Consider the following 8,560-nt stretch of genomic DNA (forward strand, 5'->3'; position numbering starts at 1 on the left):
AAATACTGCACTGTGCAAAATGTTGTGCCACTACTCATTTCTTTATATTTTAGTGCCAAAATGGGAAATAGCAGACTGACTGACTGCCAAAGTTGATGAAAACATATTATATAAGACACAAATTGAGCTTATATGATTCTGATGACCTTGAAAGTGAATATTTGGTAGGTAGTTTTCAAAGCCAAGCCCTTTTTAAACTATCCTGTGCTTCTCCAATTTCCTTAAATTTCCAATAAACCATGCAACGATTCCACAAGTTTTTGGGAAACGCCTTATTTCCTGTCACGCTGTGACTGTAACAAAAAATACAATTCAAAATTGGTTCTTTGCTAAATCATCTATTATGTGTCAGTGGTTCACACCCTAAGTTAGGTTAAGTCAGTACTTAGTGACTGAAGAAAAAAAAAAATCTGGAATACAATGAGTGCAAAACAGTAAAACTTGTCCAAAGTAAAACTTTTGAAAGACCTTCAAAAAGTCTGCGGAACAGCTGCTCAAGAGCACTTTTAAAAAATTCTAATAAAGTTGAACTGTGAAACTTAAAATTTTGTTCAAAGTCCCTCTTTGTCAAGCTCGGTGCAACAGACTGCCACAAAATATGTTAAGACCCCACCATAACATATGCTTGCTTACAAAAAGGTAAAAGTGTATCTGCACGGAAGAATTCGCTTGTTGCACTTCGCTTTGCCGTGCATTACTTGTCATCAACTATAAGTTGTTGACAGGCATTCCAGACTCTGGTTGCCAAGGTAACCTGTAGTGTATATACCAAGCTGTCATATGTCAGACAACCATATGATTGATTTGAACCAGGAACCTTCATGTGAAATGACAGTGAACAGTGCACCACCGTACTGCCCATACACTCACATATGTTACAGTACAGTTTTAACTTCAGTCCCACTGAATTTTCCTAAAGACGTGAGATAAGTCTGAAGCTGAACAAGTGTCACAATCACCCAATAAAGTTATTTTACTGTGATTTTTAAATTCATTCTTGATGCGCCCATAATTAATGACAGAGCCAAAAAATGTAAGGCCTACTTCTGACATGAAGAATGCAATTTGATGTCCTTCTAGTTTATTTGTGTTGTGTTAACTATTGTACAACTGAGTCCATTAAATAAACAAACAAAAGTCAGTAACTTTTTATTCATTTCAAATCAACATATACTGACTGAGATATTTTCAAAACATGAAGGTCATAATTGAATAAAATGAACACAAAATAAAAGCATGCATCAACATTTTAAAAAGTAGCCATGCTGAACACTTAAAGAAATTGCATAAAATAGATTTTTTCATTTCATGTAATATAATTGTATATAAATACACTATTTTCTTTCTGTCTACTAAGAAGGAAGTAATACATCCACTGTTTCCATCTTTCCTTTTTATAGACATGGAGAAATAAATCCAGATACAAGAATATCTAGAAACATGTCAAAAGAAGAGAAGAGAAAAGCTCCACAAAAAAAAAAAAAAAAAAATCATTCATAGATGGCTTTCATAGCAATTACGTCTATTGGGAAAACTTAACAGTGAAAATTATCATTGTAACTATTTATTTCTGTCAACAAAATTATCGATAAACATGGAAAGAAAATTAGGTTAGCTAGAAGAACAAGTACATTTCTAACCCAACTGAAAAAGGCAAGAGTTATATTGTCTATATATCAATCCAGCTCAAGAGCCTTCAAATCATTTCTCATCTTCTGCAGGTTCTGTAGTCCTGTATCTAGTCTTTGTTCCTGTATCTAATTTTTCCACAAGAGAAAATTGCTACAGAATAAACCAATGAGTCGTCATCTGTCTGATGAAAAAAACAAAAAAATGGTGAGACTTATTTACAAAGGCATGCATTAAAAGATACTGAAAACTTGGTCCTGATATTTTTCAGCATTACCTGCAAAATTTCCTGATCTCCTTTTGCTGTCAGATTTGTTTGCAAAGCAACTGCATCTGTGTTGATAGACAAAATCACAACACAAATGTGAGTCCAGTTTTATTGAATAATGTTTGTTAGAATGATGCGGCCAAGATGTGGTTTGGGCCACGTTGCAAGACCATAAACCTTGTCAGACACAAAGTAATAAAACAGAATATGATGATGGGAAGTATCCATTACAGAGGAATAAAATCTGGAGCTGTTGGTGACGCGTAGCATTGTTGCTGAATTTTGGAAAGTGTGCGAATTTTTGTGCCAATGTTTAAATAATGGGAATTCAATCCCATTTGTTCTAATGTGCATTAATAGATATCGTTATGAAATAAGAAATGAAAAAAATACATGCTACAATAAATAGCTTTATGAGTTCAGCTTAAAATAATATTTGTGTCCCTAAGATCAACTCAAACAGATTCAGTTGGTTGTAGAAGATTTAAAGTGGATTATATAGGTTGGGTATCATTAAAATATACAGAGTACTTGCAGTAAAAAGTCATTGTAGGCTTTAAAAGTTTAAAATACTGCTTAAAAATACATAACACAGATAGATAATCATACATAACACAGATAGATAATCATACATAACACAGATAGTATAATTTTAAGTGTTTCGCAGCTCTATTATAGGTATCAGATCAATATCATCAATATCAGCTTGAATTTTACTTGGTGTCAGATTGGAAAGGAAATCAGTGGTATCGCACATTACTAGAATGATGTTTGAGTGACTTTTCTTACCATGAACAACACTTACCTTTGCATTGTTCACATATTCCTCTTGGAGTTCGACAACAAACAATAATGAGAGTCACAGAAATAACCAAGAAGATTATTGCCATAACCAGCACAGTAAATTCAGAACCTGATTTTTGCTCTAGAAAAAAACAAAAAAAAAGACAGGAAATTATTGATGATTCTAAAAAACACTGAAACCTACCGTCAGCGGTTGCAGATTAATCAACATTTCCAGAGAGATGGCCAAGCAAACTATTAATATTGCCATTTGAAAAATGCTGATTGTGTTGATTGCGCTACAAAAAAAAAATTCCCAAAACATTTTTTGTGAATATATAGTATAGATTAAAGTACTTAACACCAAATACCTTCAATGTCCAGTTTAGTTCCATTTCCAAATAATATCTCCCCACATGTGGCCACAGCACAGTAGTAAGTCCCAGCATCAGATGAGCTGACATTCTTAGAGAAGCGATAAAGACACCTCTCCTGTGAGTCTGATATTATTTCACTTTCACTGTGTCTGTTTCCATCAGTGTAGATGATGCTTGGGTGTAATTGATCTGATCCAGCTCTGAACCAGAACACATTATAATCTCTGGGACACATCTTGTCAGAGTCCGAATAGACTGAACACTGGAGAGTCATTGAATTTCCTGAACGCAGTGGATTTAACACTGTTGGCCATTGAACAACAGTATAATTTGATGCTGTCTCATTATTTCCTGTGGAATACAAAACACAAATGCATTCTTTAACATGCCTCAAAACACTTTAAAGTTTATAAAAGTATGGCAGTGTATTACTAACTTACCTTTTACTAACAAATATGTTCCAGTCCATCAGGATTAATCCACCTATGATTCCACAGTGATAGATTCCCTCATCGTCTTGGACTGCTTTCAAAATGGTCAGGTTGCTAAATTTCTTATCATAATTGCTTGAAATCTTGATTTAAATATTTCTTGACCATACTCAGGTGTTGCAGTTTTAACCAGTGACACTATTAATTTGAGAGTATCTCCGACACTCTGCTTGTACCAGTGGACTCCTTAATGCTGACCCACTGGGCAAAGCACATGTTATGTTCGCTGGTTCACCAAGCTGAACAGTTTTCACTGGAACTAGAGTATCTGAATTAGAATATAGAAAAGTTAGGTTTCTACACATCTTTGACATTAAATTCTCAATCTAGAACATTTTAAAATTTAAATGCACACTTACATCCTTGATGAAAAAGCAATATAATCCATAACATGACCATCGTGACACTGCTCCTTGTTGAGGACTTGGCTGGTATTTCAGTGAATAAAAGAGGTGAAATTGCTGTATTCGGTAAGACAGTGAAATGCTTCTGATTGGTCAGTACAGAATAGATTCAAATGTAGACTTCCTGTCACATTTGCCTCCTCCTGAGCTTTGCAAAACCTCTCACCTTCTTTCATCTTGTATTGTAACTGCCCATTTTGTTAACTCGAACACTGTTCCCTACGGGTTATAGTTATTCTTGTTAAAAGTATTCTTGATAAAACTTAAGCCCTAAAAGAGTAATCAGCACAGTCCGAACTGCTGTTTGTAGTATTTACTGCAAGAAATACCTCAGAAAAATTTCACATTTTGCATTTCAAAGAGAAATTTCGTAAGTTTATTGTTCATTTTGATTTATCATTGCATTTTGTACCTTCAAAGAGCCAACGAGAAGGCCTGAACTCATGTTGCTTCACTAAAGCAAATGATTTAGCCTTTTCAAAAACCAAAGCTTATGGGCATTTTTGGGAGCAAATTACATAGCAAACAGCTTAGTAGTCACACACACACACACACATACACACACGAAGCCCATGGTGAAATTAGAGGGTTGAAAACTTACAGTAATTTCATGACAACAACAGTATCATGTCAGTAGTTATGGTATCACATGTATACATCTATGGCAAGAAAAAATTTCCCTCTGTATAAGGCTCTGTATAAACTCCCATCAACTGGGTGTTTGAGCATCAATTTAATTTTGTTCTGCATAATACATGCTCAATCCATGCCCCATTTCCAGTAAGAAATGAAAAAAAAGTTGAAATTGTACAATGAGTAATTCATGAAGATTTCGCACACACATATACACACACACACACACATATATATATATATATATATATATATATATATATATATATATATATATATATATTTAATTAAAAAATCTACTTAATTATATATTCCTAGCCTTTTTCTGGGACTGTGTTGCCCAGGCTGGAGTCCACCCTGGGGTAAAACATGCATGAAAACATGCACCCCAAATAGAAGGTGTCAAAACAGGCGTCCACGTCAGATACCCGCGCACAACCTTGTTGACTCCTTCTAATGTTGCAAAAGCAGAAATTGTACCTCTACTCTGATCCCTATTGAATAATTCACCTCACACAGTCACTAAAACTAAGTTTAAAAGTCTTGAGATGTTGTTTTTTTTCTTTTTATTCACTACTAGGATGTTATGGTCATAAATAAAGGAACAAATTTAGAAAGGTGAATCTCAGCTGTCTCTTCAACACAAACAACCGTCCAGGTAACCCTCCATGACGTTAAGTCTTTTTTGCAAATATCGACATGTGTTGTATTGTAATTTGTAATTGTAACTGTTTTAAACAGTTTCCTGCAAAATTATTAGCTATTATTTCACATCTATTTGGAATTATATCATATTTCCTGCTGAGAACATTTTTAGACAGTACACTAAAGACCATTTATATCCTTGGAGAAGAAAAGGCAATGTAATCCTTAGCTGCTTATTGATAGATATGGTTATTTGAAATCTTTGAAATCTGTGGTATCTGAAAGCTGTGAAAGACATTTATGATTGGAACATCAAATAGTGCAAAGTACAGTTTTTTCCTATGTCTAGGTGCTAGTTACTAACAGTCTAGTAACTACTAGTTGTGGTATGTACTGCAAGAAATAATTAACATTCACATTACAGAGTAAACTTACAGGTTGAACCTGTTATTTGTCTGGGTGTGTGATATTTTGTCCTTCAAAGGTGTCAAAGAGCAGTCTGAATTATTGCCCTTCACAAAGTGAGATAAATGAGCCAGAAAAAAAATTACATTTTGTTGAGCTAATTCTGTGTCTTTTAAGAACTTTTGAGATAAGTTGACAGTTTTCAGTAAGATTAGGAATACGTTCTTTTCCATTTTCAATGAAAGAAATAAGTGTTAAAAGATACACTTTCACACTCTGCTTTTAACATGAGAATACACAGTTTCTTTAGTTTCCAGTGCGTTCTAATTTCCTCCTTCCTCCTGTAGTTTTACTTCCTGACAAATGCAGTGCAGCATAGTTCAGCTAATGTCCACCTTCCACTTTCAGTCTATGCAAAATAGTAAAAATCATACTGTTATATAAAGCTACTGGAAATCTTTTCCCTGAATTAACAAATATGATTTAGTCTTATCACTTACATGTTCATTGACAATTCTTTGCTTGACAATTTTACTTTTCTTTAGGTTAAAATGAACTTTTTGACTTTCATATGTATAAATGTAATGGTGTGTACATTGAGTAGCCAGAATAAAGTGTGAAAAAGCATATACCATGCATTATTTTACATTGATCAATCATATGTCCGATAGAGTTTGCTCAAGTCTAAAACTTAAATGACCATAAGTGAAGGTTGCAAAACGTATGGGGTCATTTGTGATGTGTGGAACAATTTTGCTGCACAGCTATTTAAATGGCCTGGCCTGTATTTGTATAGTGCTTTACTAGTCCCTAAGGACCCCAAAGCACTTTACACAACCAGTCATCCACCCATTCACACACACACAGTCACACACTGGTGATGGCAAGCTACGTTGTAGCCACAGCTGCCCTGGGGCGCACTGACAGAGGCGAGGCTGCCGGACACTGGCGCCACCGGGCCCTCTGACCACCACCAGTAGGCAACAGGTGAAGTGTCTTGCCCAAGGACACAACAACCGAGATTGTCCAAACCGGGCTCGAACCGGCAACCTTCTGATTACAAGGCGAACTCCCAACTCTTGAGCCACGATCGCCCCGATATTTAGTGAGCTTCCAGCAACTTCAGATAGAAGAGAATGTAAATCCCCACCCTTCCCAGACAACAAATTCTTTTTTTTGTTTTCTTTTGTGCATTTGCAAACAAGGGAAAGATCATAATCCCAAAAAGTTAATTCTGTTCATCTCGACTTAGCGTTTCTGAAACAACTGAAACTAGCACCACTGGCGAAAACTGCAAACTGTCATGACCATTGATCAACAACTACTGATCAAATAAAATTGATCAACGTGTTTTGACAAAGTAGGCCAGTGATCAGTGATCACCATGTTTTCGGTGTTAATAGTACATGCCTATTAATTGATCCTACCCGATGTCGTGCGTACGAAAAAGGTTAGTATTTTATGTTTTACTTCTTTATTACAGTTGATACTTGCCTTCCTTAAGCTGTTGTCAATTTGTTAACTTTTCAAGCTAACATGCATTTTGTTTTTTGTGCAAAAATACCCCAATTATAGTCTCAGTTGAAGTCACATTTCAAGTCTTGATTTAGTACTTCTAAACTTCTGTAAACTTGGTCATCAGAATGTCCTACCTAAATAAATCCAAGCATGAAGCACGTTTTGATAGTGTGATTTGGCCATCAGAACGTCCTACCCATAGATATGTACAATGGAGGGATAAACCACGTAAGGTAGTATATTCTGATAAGGTAGCACAGCTTGATAGACATGACTATAAATTTATGCTATGGTAGGATGTTTTGGCAAAGTAGGACGTTTTGTCACCGGATCAGAGCCGCCAGATTCTTCATCCTCTGTAGGTCACGGTCAGTCTGGTCCTGCAGCTCTTCTTGCCGGCGCGTAACACCAATGCCTGCTCCCGCTGCGTGGCGCTAGCTCAGCCTCCTCTTTCAGTTGGCCAAGTCCTGGGTCCGCAGCGTCCTCCTTCCTGGTTTCGGCACCACTGTAAACCACACGGCAGACCCGATGCATTTTCATGCTTCGCAGCATCATTTATTCTTACAATAATCACACAGTTGCTGTAACACTACATTAAATGGCTGCAGCTATCCCACTGCCAGCCATACACATCCACACACCAACAACAACAACACAAGCAGAGCACAGGTTTTAAGCCAGAGAGGCGTGATTGTAGATGCTGCTGCAGGTGAGTCCATCTCATCTGCAGCGGCGTCACAGACCACGCCCTGCAACAGTAATAAAGCATTTTCTATTTAATTATAAACGTTGTCCTAATTATGTCCTGGATTTTAACTGTTTAATAATAAAAAAGGAAACATCACAAAAAACACTTAAGGTCATGAAAATTAATTGAGATTTCGCAATTCAATGACGTATCAACCTTATTTATTGAAAAGTATCCCTATCGGTGTCAGCGATACTAGCCCATATTTACGTTGTATCGGATCGATACCAAAATGTGCAGTATCGCACACCACTACTCTTGAGCCGCTGTTCCCCAGACTTTCTGAAGATCTTTTTTTTTGTTTGCTCAGTCATGTAGTACTGACTTAACTCAGCGTATGGACCACTGGCACATGACTTAGCAAAGAACCAATTTTGAATTTAATTTTTAAACATTTTTAAACATTTTGTTACAAACAGCCCGTCACAGTTTGACAGGATATAGTGTTTCCCAAAAACTTTGTTCCATGGTGTATTGGAAATTTAAGGACATTGGAGAAGCACAGGATAGTTTAAAAAGTGGTTGGCTTGGAAACTACACACCAAATATTTATTTCAAGGTATTCAGAATCATATAAGCTCAATTTTTGTCTTATATACCGTATTTTCATCAATTTTTGCAGTCACTCAGTCTGCTATTTCCCATCTTGGTACTAAATA

The sequence above is a fragment of the Oreochromis niloticus genome, linkage group LG2, assembly GCF_001858045.2.
Source record: "Oreochromis niloticus isolate F11D_XX linkage group LG2, O_niloticus_UMD_NMBU, whole genome shotgun sequence".
In the NCBI taxonomy this organism is placed as follows: Eukaryota; Metazoa; Chordata; class Actinopteri; order Cichliformes; family Cichlidae; genus Oreochromis; species Oreochromis niloticus.